Raw genomic sequence first — 19,397 nt, 5'->3', positions numbered from 1 at the left:
GCATTAGCAGTCTGGCAAAATGGTCCTTAACTACGTCCACCAATCTTAATTTTAGTGGGCTAGATTTTTTTTTCCATCCTGTTGTTTTGAGTGCTTGTGACAGAGCAATGTCTGCAGCAAAGAGAAAAACCTTCTCTGTCCCTCCTTTGTTTGAGGGAGGGTTGGGATTTTCCAGCCAGGCTTCTGTTACCTTGCACACAGGAACCCAATGATTTAGCAAGTAAAAACTGCTATTTCTATTATGTACTTTGCTTCAGCGATTCTTGTTTGTCATCTTCTAAAGGTGATCTGATCTCCATTCCCTTGAGGAGATTCAGCTATATGACTTTCTCCAACTTCCCCGTGTCTCTTGATCTTCTACTGCCTGAATCCATTGATGGTAAATCCCATTATTGTAATGTCAGCCCAAGATGATAAATCAGTCTCACAGAAATTAAGACATTCAGTTATCAACTCTGAAGGAGTAAATTGATCTAGGGACATATTTGCCTACACTGTGGTGATATTGGCCAGATTTTCAACTACCATTACTGCTCAATTTCTACTGTTTTTTTCCCGCCTATCTTTGACATATACACAAAATACTGTCTATGGCAATATTTTAAATAGATTTCCACAAGAAAATATAGGTTATAAAAGGTTATCATTTCAAGAAAATATAACCTCATGCTGTAACTGTAGGCAGTTTTGAAGTTTTTAAAATTTCAAGACTGATTTTGAAGAAAACCTAGCATCTGAAGGGACGCTGAAATCACTAGCTGCTTTAGGAAAAAAATTGCCCTCCATCCAACACCAAGGGAGGTACCTGCACCAGCCCAATGCAAACCTACTCTGCACTGCCACCTTGTGACACAGAGACGTGCAGTGTGGGAGCCCGGCTTTGCATACTCTAATCTATTCACAGCACTTTGTGAAAAGTGATAGAGATGTATATTCCCTGTGAAAACCTCATGTTTACATGTTTTGACAATAAATATCTTAATGTACTACAAGGAAAGGCTTCATTTTTGAGTGCAGTACTGTCTTTAAAAGGTGACAGTAGCTAAAGAATGGCACTGTAGAGTTACCTTGGTTCCTCTTTCTGACATTGGTATTAACTATTGTTAGTTTGCCAAATGAACTTTGAGTAATTCACCTTACAACTGTGTCCATCCACCTCTATCAAAAATAAATAAATAATAATAATAATAATAAAAAAAGAGGCGGCAAGATAGCAACTCTAATTTATGTCTTTACAGATCTTTCCCCAGTTGTTGCCTAATCCTGTTGAAATCAAGTTCTCAACGTGAGATCTTCTGTGCTCCTCCGAAAGCACTTCAGCTGCCTGCTTTGTATCCAAGTATGTCAAAGGCACAACAGCAACTATAAACAGGTTGTCTTCTACCCCTGTTCCTGCATCCCACTGTTTTTTGCAGAGTACACTTAAGGAGAATGAACACTACTCCAAACGAGGTTAAGGAACAATGAAAAGTTAATGTTGTCCCTCTTATCCTATACACATAAGGAGAATTCATTGCCTTCTCTTTAAGCCCTACTCCTCAGTATAATTTGTTTGGTATTTATTGACCTAAAGTAGAGAGTGAGTATGACTTTTACCCTGTGGTTAGAAAACTTACTTGGTACATAGGAGGACTGTGCTGTAGTTTCTTGTTTCATTAAATAATTAACAAAAACAGTGGCACCAGAAATCTAAGGGAACTGCTCAAGAAAAGCAGAAATTCAATCATTTTTCTCAAATCTAATGACAAGTATACAAAAGAAAAATCACATCTCTATCCTTTGTGTAAAACAAATTTTTCTTAATTCTTTCACAGAAAGCTATCTAAATCCAAGAGAGCACCCACAAGTAAACAAAATAAAAATGGGGGAAAAAAGTCTAACTTTCTCAAATGTCTAGTAAAGTAACACGCACACAAAAATTAGATGGTTTCTTTTTTGCTAGTGTTTGCATTTTTGTAGGAAGCTACATGATTTGTGGGAAGTCTCCACACTTAATTCTGGACTACGCATTCTGCTAGACATCCAGGTGACTAAGCAGGGACCATCTCAGCTCTTCACCAATTTTGTGACTTTTGCCAACTTTCTGCAGCTATAGAAAATAAAAAGTTATATTCTCTAACCACACACAATTAAAATTCAAGTCATGATTTTGCTCTGTCAATAAACAGGCTTTGAGGACTTCAATGAAAAATGCTATTTAAATGCAAGTCAATCTGCAATGTTTGAAATCAAAACTGGATTATATTAGAAATGATGGGGGGAGAGGGTGTTTGACAGAAGTGCTTTATTGCTTGTCTCAAACAAAATGACAGGAAAATAATTAAGCTTTGGCCTTTGGAATGCCTTCCTTGGTAGAATCAAACTGCAAAAATGCAATTAAAAATTAAATACATTCTATGATAAATACTTATTTCCACATTATGTTTTCGTAGTTACAGGAAACAAAACCATTATTGATTAAACAGACTGAAATAGTTTAATATCTTTTCTTTTCAAGAGCAAAAATCATATAGATCTTCCTTTGTCATAATTATCTGAATAAATGTAACTAGCCATCTGTGCTTTGGAGACAGAGAGATTCATGCTTGTGACTAATGCCCTTAAAATAAAGTGAAATACGAACTGCAGGCCCAACACTGCTGTTGTTGGAAGTAGAACAGTTCTGCTAGAAACCTAACTCCACATCAAGAAAGCCTACTGCAACTCATCAGTGCATATTATTTCTGGTCATGTTTGACAAACAAGTAGCCAGCTACCTGTTCTGTCTCACAGAGAGCAAGAAAATAAAAGTGTAATTTTTTTCCAGACAAAGCCCTTTAGATTTAATGCACATAGCTTTCAAGGCACTGTACTTAGTTTTGCCTTATTACACAGCACTACAAATATGCATAACAGAATTCACATGTATTACTTATGGTGCTTTTGGGGCTACATTGTCCCTTGTGCATGTTATCCTTCAGTGCATGCAGTAGCTTCCTACTAAATTAAATGCCATCTACTTTTGGTACCATTGTCAGAAAAAAAATAGACCTCTTTTCCTAATTTCCTTCATTCCTACAAAACCTTGAGAGGAATTACCCAAAGAAACTCTTCAGAATTCTTCAGCTTTTTTTTTTTTTTTTTGCTTTTTTTTTTTTTTAATGTAAGAGAGAATAGCACTGAACAATTCATTCAAGTAGAAATGTTTCTCTAAGAAGAAGTATTTCTTCTTAAACAGGTGAAAATCTAAAATCTGTGTTGTCTTCTCTGCCAGTTTTATATTGAGTTACCTTGAACGTAAGCCATTACTTTGTCTGTAGACTTATGTTCATCTATGAAAGCTCTGATATTTCTGGCATTTTGAAGTTCAACTCATCACAAAAGTTTAATAGTCTTAAGCAAGCAAAACATCACATAACAGAAGAGTTGGATATAGTAACCACGATTTGTGATGCTTCATTACATGCATGTCAGAACAATTGAGGGTGGCCAAAAACAGCTTGCTGAGCAGTAAAATATAACTTTAAACTCCTCCTTACTTGTAACAAAAGGGCAAGGAAAGTTATGCAAAATTTATTTGAATTCTTAATGTTTTATTAAAAAAAAAATAAATCACATTCTAGGCAGCATGCACAATCTTAAACCCGCATGCATAAGCAAATACAGCCATAAGCTAACTTAAGTTTGACTCAGAGAACCCGGCAGCAATACCATAAATACAAAAGAACCGATAAGAACATCTCACAGCCCTCCACCAGAACCTCACCTCACTTCTCAGCTGTGTGGAATTTCCCTTCTCTCGTGGTCTTGGAAGAAGATCCAAATTCCTACAGCTAAATACCAAGTGATATTGGAAAGTTGCAAGTCCAAGAAGGAACGTTCACAGCTTGCTGACTCTCCTGCTATCAACCAATCTTGAGCCCAAACTCCCATGTGGATGTCAACTAAGGAACTACGGATGAGACTTTGATAAGAGGGTCATGTACCTATGTAGAAATATAAAGCTTGTCCATCCTTCATCTAATGCAGGCTCATCTAAGTCTCATGTTAGAGGGAAATTAACAAAATCTGTAGATATCCCCAACAGACTCATCATCAGCTGCTATGGCTACTTCCAAATAAATATATGATTTATTTAAATTATGATCTCATGTGTTCATGGTATCTCCTAGGAGGTTTCAAAGCATTCCCTCCTTTCTATAAAGTAGATTATTTAAATTAGAAAATGACTATTGATATTTGGTACATTTTACAAGTACTCTTTTGCAGAGGTTTAAAAATCAGCTTCTACCTCTTGACATTCTAAACAAAACAGAAAAAGCCAGGGATGTTTAAGAATAGTTCAGGACTCCAGTTTGTCAAAGATCTTCCCATGTACCTCACATCTTTACTGTCTTGACTTGGCTTGGAAGCATGATTTTCATCACAGAAGGCCTATGGATTTGGCATTTGCTCAGCTTCTCTCTTTCATATTAAATTTATGGTCATATGTTTCCTTTTCCAACAGTCTTATGTTGGATTTTCAACTCAGCTTTATTTTCAGCACTTGATAATATTCCATCAAATGTTCTAATTCATCCTCTCCCACTGTTGCTGTTTGTCATCATTAGAAGACTGTCTTCCAAGCTTTAAAAATGTGAATACAGAAATAAGTGTAGAGACAGGCCAAATCCTGGTGCCATCTTCCAAGAGAAAAATGTATTCTCCAATGGCACTGGCATTATCATAGCAGAAATTCAAAGAAAGTCTTTCTATTTTTATATTTTTTTCAAGTAACATTGGAATACTACATGATTTGGAGACAAATACAGCATAAGTCTGATTATTTACCAGGTAAGTTACAATGCACAATCATTTTTGAAGATTTTAATCAAATATTGTTTTCACTTTTTTTTTTTTTAGTCCTTCTGGTTATTTTGAATTCTATGTCTTTAAGAAAAAAATGCAACCATACCATTCACCTCTTATGCCTTGGAGCAAATACTGTTACAGATGGGTTTGTATCAAGCATTAAGCTCAGGAGAACATGGGATATGGAACTGACCTTTTGCAGCTAATGGTGATTTCACAAACCACACAAAGGCTTCCAAGCTGATGTCCATCATACTTACAGTAAATCAAACACCACTCCAGAAGTCCAAGAGAGAAAAATCATTCATCTATTACCTTTGACCAAGTAAAAGGACTTTTCACCCCTTTTCATTTATGAAAAGAAAAAATGAATTTCAACATACAGCCTGCTGCAGTGTTCTTCTATGGATGCTGTGGTTCACTAATCACTCTCAAAAATAATTATTTCTGTCCATATTCCCTTAGGTTTTCATTAAAGAAATATACCATTACATACTTCAAAAAAGCCCTTGTTTTAAAATGAGTGTATTCCCTCTTCAGAAGTTTCCTCCTGGCCTATTGAAATATGTGCGATTTTTTCACAGAAATGAGATTATGAAATATATTATATATTTAAATGCCAGTTTCTGAAGTCACAGCCATGACCCTGTGCATACATATTTCTAGTATGTGCCACCACCTGTTCCATAAGCTGTCAGGTGCAAAGTGCATGTACATAAGTCACAATTTTAAATGTCAGAAAAGGGCAGTATTTCTTAAAAGCGATTAGCAAACTGGATGGAAAAGAAAATGTGTTTGTCTCTGCCCTTCAGTCAAGCTTACTTGTAACATACTATGGTCCTTATTACTTCATGAAAGAGTCCTGGGGGTCACCTAGTTTCTTCAAGGAAGGAAGGCACAGAAGACATCAGCAGGGGCTCCCACTACAGGTGATGCTTAGCACCAGTGCTTGTAGCTCTGGGATGGGCTTCTTGAAAGGAACAAAGTTAGCCAAAGCCATCATGGCTTTCTTGCCGCCTCAGCAAGTGCACTTGAGGGCGTTGCAAGGATAGCAAAGTCAACTCAGGAAGCACCAAGATGGTGAAGATCCAAGCCTATATAGAGGCAGAAGACAGCTCAAAGTCCCATAGACAGTTTCCCTATGAGCAAGAAATAGACCACAGACAAATGATTTACAAGAGGGTGGTGGGGCACTGACCTTTATCTTTGGAAGAGAAGACAGCATTTAGACCATATATCCCAGTTGCTAGGCATATTTACCCATGTACCAAATGCTGAGTTGGGGATCCAAATCTCCTGATTTTAATCTTGATCTGGAATATTTGGTTATGGAAAGTTATATGTTATTGCTTTGGGTCTGCACAAATCATCTCTGGCACTTTTAAACATACAGTCAGAGGTAATTTTCTATCCTCCCACTTTCAAACAAAAACTGCAGTAATTTCCTTAAGAGAAAGGCAGCATATGTTCAGGTTGCTGATCACACAGCTCCAGCAGTTGACATTTAATATGCAAAGTAATTGTCACAGTAACTACTCATGAGAAACTCCTTCCTGGCACAAAGCTCCTTAGCAAAAGATTAGCACCACACTGACCTGGTGCTAAATGGGAATGCTTGATAATAAAGTTAAAATAGAATAACTGTGTCTCCCATGCACATCAGTAAAATGTTATGGATAAAATAATGGGCTCTACAAAATACATCTTTTCAAGAAAGACTGAATTTAAATATGTCTGTTCAAGTTTTCTCTTTAAAGCCAATCTGAATGAAATTAAGATATGTAAAGTAAAAGACAGAAAAACATAATGTACTTAGGCATCCTGCAGCTTTCTCCTTTTAATAGTTTTAGAAGACTTAAGTTATCACTTTGAAATTACTGAAAATTTGAAAGTAAAACCAATAAAAACAAACAGCAGTCTACCTCAGTCCCACTAACGGTTTGATTCATTACATTGATTCATTACATTTAAAACAGGCTATTTCTGACAAGATTTCATTGAAAAATGAAAAACAGTTTAAAAAAAAAAATCAGAAGAAGAAAATAGTCCTGTGCATCCATGTTGACTATTTTGTCTTCCAGAAAACCATGTAAAATTGTAGAAAAATATTATCTTGCCATAATTTTCACAAAGAAGATGTTGATCTTCTTTGCAGGCTTTTATTGTTTTTAAACAAATAAATGAGAACTGCTAAAATAAACAATGTTTTCATTAGATATTGTCAGATTTAATTTTAAACTATTTTTAACCAGTACTAAAATTGGAGATTTAAGATTAGTAATCATGTGTAGAAAATGCTGTAGAGAATTTCAACCCAAAATTGAACCAGTAAAAAAAGCAGTAAAGACACTACCCACCAAAACACCAGTACTCCACTGAAACAAATTTTAGCAGACAGTAATAGAAATCTAAAAAGATACATTTATGAAGAACTCCACATAGATCTGGTCCACTAGATACCTTCAAGTAAAATTGCAAAGAGTTTTTACCACATTTTCCAGCCTCTGTTTCTCCTCTCCCCACTAGAAAGTCAAGTTTTCAAAAGAATTTAATTATGTGTTGGGATTCCTCCCCATATTATGTTACATATGATGAAAAAAAATGTTTGTTTTTTGTTTGTTTGTTTGTTTGTTTGTTTTTCTGGTGTCAACTTCCTGCCTAACACAAAGCAACTTCATTTTACAACATACAAGATGAGAAAAATCATTCCTCCCATTTGATATAGTTGAAGGATAAATAAAGGGAGGCTCACATATATCTGAAGAATGTAAACTCCAGTATGCCGATATAAGAAGCTGTTGTGTCTATTCTGCACCCAAATGCTCGGCACTTCCTCCTCATAAGAGCCTGCAGTACTTGTTCCTTCGCTCATATTATCCAAATTGAAGTGAATTGACTTAGAAGTAGGTCTTAGTGGTAGCAGCCCGCTTGAACTGAAACACATTAGAGGGGAACTCATGTGAGCCACTTCACTCGCAGCAGGTAATGGGCATCCAGGGTTGTGATTTCTTCCACCAGCACAGCCAGGCCCTGAAAGAGGCAGTTTGTCCACAGCTGAAGCCTTGAGACAAACAGATGTCAGGCTGGTCTGCAAAAAGGCTGCGGGGATACAAAAGCCACTGGCTTTTTCCTGTGCCATGCTGTGAGACAGTCCATGATGGGCCTCAGCTGTACACTTATGAACAATCCCACAAAGCTGTAAGATGCATATGTTAAAAAGCAGCAGGGTGGAATTAGTACTGCATGCTCAGCATGAGGTTAAAAGGTTCTGGTAACTGATAGCATGAAGTGATGTGCTGCAACAGTGGTTTGCTCAAGGTTTGTAGTAAACCTCCCTGCACATACTTGCAACTCACAGAAATGTTGCAGGGACCCTACATGCAAGAGAACAGAGTGGCACTCTTAGTTTTATCTATTCAAGGACAGAGTTCAGATTCAGAGAGCACTCCAGGCTCTAAGCGGAGAGGCCCATATCTTCCCCTACTCACCCCCAGGTTTCAGCAGATAACAGGAGGAAGTGCCGAGGCTGTGCTCACTCCATTGAGTCAGCCAGATGCCAGGGACACACACCCACCTGCAGGTACACACCATCTTTTAAGTCCAGGAGAAAATAGAACAAAACACCCTGGGGCACAACAGGTCTGCTGGAACATGAATAAATTATGCTGTTATACCCACCCAAGGCAATGCCATTTTAATCCCTCTCCTAGCTTTTGGCACATATCATAGCAGAGATGGTTTGGAGACAGACAGAGCTATAGGCGGTGCAAAAATGGGTAGAAAATGAGCTGAAACATGCAACAGAGTTGGGAAAAAACAGCCACTGGCACACAAATACTGTTCCCCTGCACCGTAATCAAGACAAGGAGAAGTCTAAAAGCCCAGCATTAATGTGTGCCAATTTCTTGTTCTTCAAGTAGTTCTGACCTTCAATGGATGCTGCATCGGAGGTACCCCAATTTACACCCCTCCCCACCCCCGCACCAGATTTACAGTGTGCATTTGGATAAAGCAAAAATATACAAAGGGACGTATTACATTGCCAAATCCCTACATCCTCATTCATTCAACATTCAAATGTCCTCATTTCATGGTTGATGGGTGGAGTGGAGCAAGTGAGGTTGGTTTTGCATATGAGTACATCTGGCACAGCTTTTATTCTTAGCATATGGCAATAGTTTGTGGTTCAATTAAAGAGGAGATAAAGGTTGTCCTGCTAGATTAACATTTATTATTTCAGAAGGTGCCAGCTGTAGAGCATTGTAGAATCAGTTGTCTTGTTTTCCCATGTCCTGAAAGAAGCTCTTTATCTCCATAACATGCAATCAGTTTGAAAACTGCCACTGAAAAGTTCTTGAATTAAAGAAAATCAAAAGCCAAGCAACTCTTCCAGAAGGCACAGGCCTTATGTTTTCAGTAGCATTATCTCCAATGACAGATGAGATATTGCAGATAAGAATTTATAGAGGCTGACGCTGGGTGATCTGAATCTTCACAAGTGCATTACAAATATAAACACAAGTGCTTGTGAATTCCTTAGAACACTGGTCACCAAAAAAATCAAAAAGATGTAATTGGTATGCCACTGTGTACTTTTATTGTAAAAGCAACTAAAATACTGACATTTCACATAGTCTGCTGTTGTAAATGCTGGATGACCATACCTAAGGTTATGGAAATTTGCTGATGTAGCCCACTACTGAAAGCCTGAGCCAGAAGGAAGACCTGAATCTCAGCATTCAGAAAGATTTTCTAGAAACACATTCCAAATCTGTAAGATTTGGTTTTGTATCATTACAAAAACAGAAGCCAGCTGAAGTTAGCAGGTCTGTTAGGAGGTCTTCCTTCATTAGGTTAAACATTATTCCAATTCACTTAGACTCAGCTTTGATGCATGTGATTTTTAACCCTTATTAAATATTTTCATGCAAGATTTCTTGTTCTATTTGCAATGTCAGAAAGCATGTCTGCACCAACTATTTACTAATGCCACAAGAACCCTGAATGATACCAAGAATAAGAGGAAAGACTGCAGAGAAAAATAAAAAGGAAGAAAAGAGCTCTGTAGCCATTGAGGAAAACTAAGTAATAGGAATAGTACAGAGCCTATACTAGTAAAACCTCATTATTTGTATCTCCAAAAATGTATCGAAAATACTGAACAGCAAGGATTTAATGACAGACAGATTCTGGCTGGTTAATAATAATTGCATTAGCTTTTTTGTACAAAACCTGACATTAAAACTGATCTTGTGTTTACCCATCTCCCACTCTTACAAATCTACAAATACTTCCCTTTCATCAAAATGATAGGAAAGACAACAAATCATTCTAAGCTCAGCAACATGCAGAGTATTGTAATTCCTGTTTAAAATGACACTGGCTGAGTAGAGAACCTGGGAGGTACACCTCTGGCTGGGAAACGGCAGAGCTACTTGTTGTGCAATCACATCTATTTCTAGTAAAAAAAAAAAATGTGTGGGACAGTTTTACAGCATTCCCTTGATCAGGCTGTAAGAGATTAGCTTTCTGTTGATGGAGATGCTCTTTTGCCAATGACCAGGACTGCAATAACAGTACGGAGGAAGTACATGGTGTTACTGGCGGTGCAGAGTGTTTTCTGCGTCAATGTTCCAGTCCTCCGTGTTTACAGAAGTGTGAAAGCTTCACGTTAGCACAGACTATCTGCTGGGCTCCGACTCGAATCCTACCATGCTTGTGCCTGCTGGCACAGGCTTTGTTAACATTTTGTTTTCCCTTCACTTCACTTGCTGCAAAGCGAGACCTTAAACATTTTCCTATTTATTTCTGTTTCTGCTTTAGAAACAGTTCTAGTAGTCCACTTGTAGGGAATTGCCCTATAACAAATTGTGATGGGTTTTCATCCTGAAAGCCATTCATTGAGGGAAAAGCTTATTTTCTCTAATGTCTTTTTAAAGGATTTGAATGTTTAGAAATTTTTCTGTCCAGACTTAAAATGTAGGCAAACCTATTTCATTTAGGAGTATATGTGAAACATAAACAAATATTTCTGGGTACAGATCCCTACTTACTGTAAATCAGTATAAACTTTAATGCTTGTGGAATTATACAGATAGATGCAAAGTGAGTGGTGGTATTGAATAGAAAGCAAGGAAAATCTTTTAATCAGCATGCCAATTCCAAGTTAAGTTAGTTATTTCAACTGTAGACATCAACCAGAAAGCACAGTGCCTTGTTACACAGCACCAGGTGTTCAGTTCAGCACTCACTTGGAAGGCAGTGGAAATGGAAGTAATGAAAAAGGTGGAAAAAGCAATTATTTTGAGATAGATGTTGGTATGTTTTATGGACTTCAAAAAATAAAAAGAAAAAATATTTGCTGTTCGCTTTTCTCAGCTGTGCAAAACTCAAAACACAACATAAATTGCTTGATACATGGAATGTTTTTCCCTTTAATTTTGGCCTAGACTCCTTGGTGGCATCCTATTTAAGCTAAGATATGGTTTTGTTTTGAGAGTTCTAAGCTCAGTGACATTCTTGAGGTCTGTTTTCCTTCTTAAGCTATGTTCTGAAGCATGCCTAGGTTTTGGTGGTGAGATTATGAAATTTGAAAATATGAACAATCAGCTGAGGAGTAAAAAGAGAGAAAGGATTAGCTACAGCAGCAACCCTGCAAACCGATACCCCACTGCAGTCCAGCATCAGGGGAATGAAAATTAGAGTGGAAAAGAGAGCTGTAGGAGAGCTACATACCAAACAAGGAAAACATTTTTGTTTATTGAAATAAAAACTGTGAGGGATAAAGAGGTAGATTTTTTTTTCTTCTCTGCAGATAAATTAAAAATACACAAGTTTACTTCAAGTCAGAAAAAAGTAAAATGTAGGAACTTCCAATCCAATTCAAATCAAAAAAGAAAATGATATTTCTTTATTGCTTTAGCTGCAAGCTTGGTCTCATTTTTCAGAGACCAAAGTCTTTGCACTTTTAAAGCTTCATTCCCAGGCATCTCTGCTCTTGGGTGTTTTAGTAGTAGCACCACAAAACTCTGAAATATTTGGAGAGATGGGAAGGGGAGAATGGCACCAATTTTGCAGGTACTAAGTACGTAATTCCCTGATTTACTCCATTTTGAGCACTAAAATGTCATCATCTTGTGAGACATTTTAGAGCTAGTAACTAGCGAGCCAACGACCAGGTCTGATGAGAGGACTGAATGAGCAAAACTACCTACTTGCAGTAGAGCAAGTCAGCAGTTACAGCAAGATAAAGGATAATTAGGTCCCAGTTCACCTCTCCTCCCCATCCAGCAGATCTCAAAATTGGCCTCATTCCCTTTAATACTTTTTTTTTTTTTCATAAAAAAAAGTGTTCATTATAGTCATATCTTCTGAAATTTTGGTTAAGGATAAGGACTTTTTGGCCTGTTTCACACATCAGAACTTTTACAGCTTTTAGGAAAGGATCTAGAAATGTAGAATTCAGTGTCTTCCATAAATTAAAAGCACTGAGAAGCTTTTTTTTTTTTTTAAATAATAAAAAAAAAAGTAACACAGATGACTGTGGTTTTATTTATTAGGAAAAAAAACCTTTGTCTTAATAAATGTCTTTATTAGGACATTTATTTATTAATGTCTTAATTATTAAGACAGTATGTCTTAATAAACAGAAAGAAAATGAAAGCATCAGAAAGTTTTACAGAAGCTGGGAAACAAAAAGGAAAAGAAATCACTGAGAAGAACCTGGGAGTATTGGTTGATAGTCAGCTGAATATGAGCCAGCAGTGTGCTCAGGTTGGCAAGAAGGCCAACGGCATCCTGGCTTGCATAAGAAGCAGTGCAGCCAACAGGGCTAGGGAAATGATTGTCCCCCTGTACTCGGCTCTGGTGGGGCTGCACCTTGAGTACTGTGTTCAGTTTTGGGTCCCTCACTACAAGAAGGACATCGAGGTGCTTGAAGAGTCCAGAGAAGGGTGACCAAGCTGGTGAGGGGTCTGGAGAACAAGTCTTACGAGGAGTGGCTGAGGGAGCTGGGTTTTTTCAGCCTGGAGAAGAGGAAGCTCAGGGGCAACCTTATCACTCTCTAAAGGTACCTTAAAGGAGGCTGTAGCGAGGTGTGGATTGGTCTGTTCTCCGATGTGCCTGGTGATAGGATAAAGGGGAATGGGCTAAATTTGTGCCAGGAGTGGTTTAGGTTGGATATTAGGAAGAACTTTACCAAAAAGGTTGTTAGGCATTGGAATGGGCTGCCCAGTGAAGTGGGAAGTCAACAGCCCTGAAGACCTTAAAAAAGATGTTTAGATGTAGAGCTTGGTAATATGGTTTAGTGGAGGCCTTGTTAGTATTAAGTCAGAGGTGGTACTAGGTGAGGTCTCTTCCAACCTAAATGAAATCATTTCATTTAGGTTGGAAGAGACCTAAATGATTTCATGATTCTGTGAAAACAGGGAGAGAGGAGCCAATACACAGCCATAGTGCATCATTTCAAAACAGTAATTTTTTCCAAATACAGACAAACTAAAGTAAATCTAATACAAAATTTGAGATTCTGGATATGAAAATCACTTTGGCACCTAGATCACTGGACCAAAGAAAACATTGTCAGTAGCAGGATCTGATATTTACTTTGGATAAAAAATTATGAAAATATTACTGGACAGCCAACAGAAACACTTATCTGCTGTGCTGAATTTCTTGAAATTAATTGAATTTTCCTGCAATTGAAAATAAAAAAATGTTGGAAGTTCTAGGACATCTAGAGTGAGTCAGAACAGAAAAGCCAGTTCATGTTTTTTATTTGAAAACATTCTAATGCATGTGTGCATACACAGGACTGCAGAACCCTCACATAGCAAGGATACAGGCAACTTCTCTTTAGATTTCATATACATCTTTCATAAATAAATCATAGAATATTCAAGCTGGAAGGGACCCACAAGGATCATCAAGTTGAACTCCTGGCTCCCCAAAGGATGACCACAAAACAGACGATGTATCTAAAAGTGTTGTCTAAATGCTTCTGAAACTCCAGCATGCTCACTGCTGTGACCACTTCAACTTAGCATCTAAGAGCATTCTGTTTTAGAAACTACTAAATCATCAAATCATGGTATCTTAAATTCTTCCCTATACCAAGAAGTCACTGGATAACCAACATAGTAGTTGTTCAAATTTCAGCTCATGGTCTGTACTTTTGTAGTAGACTCTGTCCTGTATCAAAGAAAACAGGCTCTAAAACATAAAGCTAGGTTTTACAAGCAATTATTGATTTTTGATGTTGATACAGCTTCAAATCTAAATCTACCTCTTCTCAGTCATAACATTAGTTTTTCACTGGTTGATCTTGGCAAGTAAGTATCTTGCCATTTGCATCACATGAAACAATGTCAGATTCTACCTTGTCTTTCTTCACAAAGCATGTGACTCAAGCAGGATAGGGGACTAAAAGTCAGAAACTCTGGCTCTGTGTTTTGCCAGACTCCCAAAGCTACCTATCTTGATTTCACTGATGACTACAAAGGTTTCTGCAAGGTATGTTGCTCTTCTGCAATTACAAAAACATGGCAGGTATGGCAGTGGTTTGTGAATGTTTACAAATATTTAGATAATTTACTGTGTGCATAAAACAGTACTGTATACTTATGTAGATTGTTTTTCATTGTTTCAGAGTGATATTAAGGAATCCTGTTTTGTAGTTTAACAACAGCTTTGTTTCAAATGGTAACAGAAGTAAACAACAACCACCACCACAAGAACCATGTTAGATGTCTCCCATCATCACAGGTTCAAAGCAATTAAAGTTCAAAATAAGCCAGAACCAAATGACCTAGGAACTGAGAAAGTTTTGATCCAAACAGACTTGAATCATAGACTAGCATTTGGCCTGAATTAGGATTTCACTTGCTGCTTTGATCTGCTAATCCACTCCTAATGCACCTAGGAATGCATTTACACGTAACATAACTCAGTTCCACTCACCCTGGAATTCACAGTGTTTTATAAAGATTGCTGTGGCGAAAACACATGTGGGTATGTATGATTTAACATCAAGGAGACAGATTCTGTTAACAAATAAAGAACACTGAAAGTAAACATCTCTGTAACACCTTCCTACATGCAGACCTCTAGTCATCTGATTTGCTTAATTTGTGGGAAAGGATGAATGTCAAAGAAAACCCAGTTAAAGACATTTTATATAAGCCATGACTTTTTAATCTAGTTATTTCCCTGTTTTATATGGAAATTCACTTTGCCACTGTTAATAACACTGTAAAGTGTTTATGGTGGTGTTCTACTGAATTCTGTTCATCTTAGAGACTCAGCCAAATCTTGCTGAATCATTTTTAAAAGGTGACATGAGAAAGATCTTAGATTTGTGAATCATTTTTGTCCTTTAGCTACATGGCACAGCCATACTTGAAGCTAGTATGTAACATATATGTGTAAGTGTAGTTCTGCCTGGGACTGTGAGCTAGCAGAGTCCATCAGTATTGGTATGTTGCAGCTGAACATCTCTTGCTCTTTCTGAATCTGTGGATGTAATTTCCTGTTTGAGATACTGCTGTTTCAACAAAATAATGATTACATTTCCTGCCATTTTGTGAAAAATACAAATGTAGCTGCACCTAAATACACAGATATATAATCACATTTCTTCATCAAGAGCTGTACCTGTACAGTGTATGCACCTCAAAAGCTTTACTTCACAATATCTGGAGTGTGGTATAGAACCATACTATACACATAGTTCAAAGTATAATCATGCCCTAGAGCTTTGATTTCTTACAAGCCCTTTTATGGATCAGTCTAGGATGTGCCACATAGCCTTCTTGTCTGTCCCCTACAGGGAATGCAGCACACCACTCAGGCCCTGACAGCACCACATATCTAAGGCCTAACACAAACACATTTCTCTTCCCACTTTTCCTCCTGATCTACTTCTCTCACTCCATTCCAGCTCATCTACAAATAACAATATGTTGCCTGTTGCCCAGATCTTTGCCTGATGCAGTCAGGTCACTGGCAAAAAGAAACGCGGCACAAGGAGAAGAAAAAAATAGTGGCATCTGTCACTGCCACCAAAAATGAATGACACTCGTCCTCCTGGACACACTTTTGTCTGAAGAAAACAATGGCTTTCTGCCAATCTCACTGCTACAACTGCTTTGTAGCAGCACAACTGAAATTTTTGATCAGAGTTAATATTTTCCTTTGTCTACAGACAACTTCATTTGTGATATCATCACCTCAGGATGACTGAGATGTCATGAGGAAGTGACTACATGTGTATTTTATTTATAGCAAATGCCCAATGCCTTTCCATGTCACCTCTAATTCTTCTCCTCCCTCCCAGTGTCCAGCTTCAGAGACCTGTCACCCCTACCAGTCAGCCATAGCTTCTCTATCTTCCCTGGCCCTCTATGCTCTTAGGATATGTTTTGCCATGACACCAAGTGAAAGAGAAGGGGAGAAAAAAACAAACAAATGAAAAAAAAAACAGAAAACTGAAAGCAGAATCCTTGACAAACAAATCAAGAATGCAGCTATTAAAGCTAACACATCCTTGTACTATAACAATATGACCAAAAACATATCTGAAAAGTTACTGTGAATTTTAGTCTAATAGGAGCTCTCTATTAGATTAAGATATTAGCCTTTCAGGGCATATAAAATAAGTTTCATGAATTTCCTGTACATTTGGAAATCCTTAACAAATGGCCAAAAAGAAAATAAAGCGGCATCAGCACTGGGCAAAGTTCTCAGTTCTGGAGAAGTTCAGATTAGATATCTGAGGAATCCCATATAAATTTACTCTATATTTGATAACAAAAAGAATGATTTAAGTCAAGTAGAAGGGTCTCTCAATTCTTCCTGATTAGCCTAAAAGAACAAGAATTGTAACACAACTAGGTCAATGGAAAAAAAGGAAGGACTACCTCAAAATCTTTGGATTAGCTTTATTTTTTCTGCAGAAAGAAGTGATAATACATTTTTCCCTGTTTATTCAGGAAAAATTCTTTCATCACTCTACTAAGCTACATTAGCAAGTCACTACCTACTCCCAGTAGTTTCATTAAAAATTCTATCACACTTACATTGTTTCAAATACATATTGAATGAAGTAAAGCTGTTTACTCACATCTAGTGGAGATGTTACCTAGATTAAGGATTTCTGGAGACTTACTTCATACTTAGCAGTTTTATCCATGGTTTACCAGCTGTTAATCTTTATAGAGAAAAATAGCATGGAAGGAAGTGATTTTTTCAGCTGATGACTAGGTGGTAATTTGTCAAAAACACCCACATGCTTCACAGAGGGAGAAAATGGGGAGGAAGATCCAGGTAGTGTTTCCTGGTTAATAAAAATCTGGATTATATTAGTACTAGGTTGAGGGGAATAAAGGAATTCTTAATGGCAACAGGATGGGGACATCTTCAGTAATTCTATCTCCTTCAGAGATTATGGAGATGGAATGCCTAGAACCAGGGAAACTTGGCTCCCTCCTTTTAACTGCCTGAGCATTATATCCCCTAGGGGCATTTCAACACCTCCCCTTGCAAATGCGGTCTTGGGAAGCTGTACTACTTAGACTGATATTTGTATCATCACAGTTCCCCACACTTCTCACCATATTCTTCTTCCCCACAGTTCTTCTCCCCATGCTACTCACTTTCTAGTCTTCCACTGCACTTTCAACACTTGCTTTCCCACCAGCCCCCACACTGAAATTTCTTTACACAACCACACACAGCAGCAGCCCCTTTTAATCGCTATCTTGGGTGGCAAAAGCTTCCCTACTTTTCCTCTCTCACCATGGTAAGAAATGGTTTGGACTCCTCCTGGGAACTACCTAGGCTGAGCCTACTGGCCTCACCACTTCCTCAACAGATGCTCCAAAAGGCTGTGGAAGGTCAGACAAACCAAACCACCTTCCTGCTGTGAGGCACGAGCAGAAACAAGGTCACCTCTTGCAAGGGGTATGGTCAGCTGAGACATGGGTGTGCACACCTCTCTGACAGGACACCCCATAATGCCAGTGGTGCCATGAAGATGGTAAGTTGTCCCAGTTATCTATCCCTGCTGAACCACAGTCACTCTTCTGAGGATTCATTACATCCATAAAAATCTATGTTGTGAAGTATTCACCTTCATCTCTGTAAAGCCCACCCTGCTGAGGGTGACCCACCACCCACTCCAGGATTTGGCACCAGTACGTGGTCCATGCTAGGAAGAGGCTGATGGGAAGTGCTGACCGCAGAGCTGGCTGCACAGTGAAGGCTGTCAGTGCCCCTGCTCCTGGCTGGCCAGGAAGGGAGCCAATTCCCACACCCTGCAAACCAGGTGACGGCCAGCCTGCCCTACAAATGCACAGCAGGGAAATTAGGATGAAGCCCCACTATAAGGAAATTGATTAACAATTAATTTCAAACCCCTAAAAGGAAGTGAACTTGAGCACAGATGTTAATACACTCTAGCAATTCATTTGAAGAGACTTGAGGGAATTGATGGACAACATACAGCAACAAATCTTGTTGTAATGCTAAAAACATGGCTTAACAATCCTTCCTAGCATTTGGTCCCCTAGAGCACAACCACGTATTAGTATAGATACTGATGCAAGCTAATCCAAAGGAGTTTGCAAAAATAAATGAATAAATAAAAGGGTGAGATTAATATTTGCTGACCCTGATTGTAGCTGGGATTTTTGGAAGTGCAAGACAAATCCAAAGTTTATATGCAGATAGGTATAACAAAGTGACTTTAAAACTCTCTATTTAGCTAGAAAATCTAGTAGGGAGTAAGAGATTCACATCAGAATTTAATTGTATAGGGCTTGAAGCAAACAGTCTTGTCTTACACTTTCTCTCAAGAAGAATAAAAATAACAGAGTGATTCTATATATATATAAAAAAAAAAAAAAAAGAAAGAAAACCAAGTTGGTTTTTTTTTTTCTGAGGAGTAGAGAGAATTATCAGCTTGGAAGCTGACAGTCACCTCCTTGAGGCCACTCAAGTTCCTCAGCCTCCATGTTTCAGAGCTTTGACTTTGAAAACAGTCTTTCACATGAAAATAGTTGTATAACCTCAATTTGTTATATTGAATTATTTTAATTGGGCAGACAAAAAATTGTCACAAATGGTAGCAGAATTTCATTTGACAATGCATTAGATTGTAATAAAAAAAGCATACATTCAGAGTGGCTTTTTGCCATCATTGAGCATGTGAAACCTTTTTTGGAACTTAAATCTATGTTATTTAATCATATTCTCCATGCATAGCAAGAAATTACTTCAGGTATCTCAGAGCACAAAAATCCAACAGCATAAGGAACTAGAGTGTTTCAAGGTTAAAAAGAAATAAAAATATAGTACTGCATGTTGACAGTTCTGCACTGAAGAAATTTTTATTTTTTGAGGTTATGAGTAAAGCACTCTTCTTCCTTTCTATTTACACAAGCTTTTTTTTTCCCCCGTCAGAACCAGTTGTTACCATAGCTGTATAACAAAACTACAGAAAATAGCTACTCTGCCTTTCTCCATTTACAAGTTATTTTTTTACGCTCAGCCCTACTCCTAGCCAAGGATGA

The 19,397-nt window shown here is 37.8% G+C and overlaps 1 long non-coding RNA gene across 1 annotated transcript; it reads left to right on the top strand.

Annotated features, from left to right (window-relative positions):
• Nucleotides 1–288: 288 nt before the first annotated feature.
• Nucleotides 289–4,125, top strand: LOC140002872 (uncharacterized). The gene is made up of 2 exons (XR_011810447.1): nt 289–379; nt 1,239–4,125. It is a non-coding gene; the product is annotated as an uncharacterized lncRNA (long non-coding RNA).
• Nucleotides 4,126–19,397: the final 15,272 nt, after the last annotated feature.

This window comes from Anas platyrhynchos, chromosome 1, assembly GCF_047663525.1.
Source record: "Anas platyrhynchos isolate ZD024472 breed Pekin duck chromosome 1, IASCAAS_PekinDuck_T2T, whole genome shotgun sequence".
In the NCBI taxonomy this organism is placed as follows: domain Eukaryota; kingdom Metazoa; phylum Chordata; class Aves; order Anseriformes; family Anatidae; genus Anas; species Anas platyrhynchos.
Note: the sequence above shows the minus strand (reverse complement) of the source record. Positions and strands in the feature narration are given on the sequence as shown.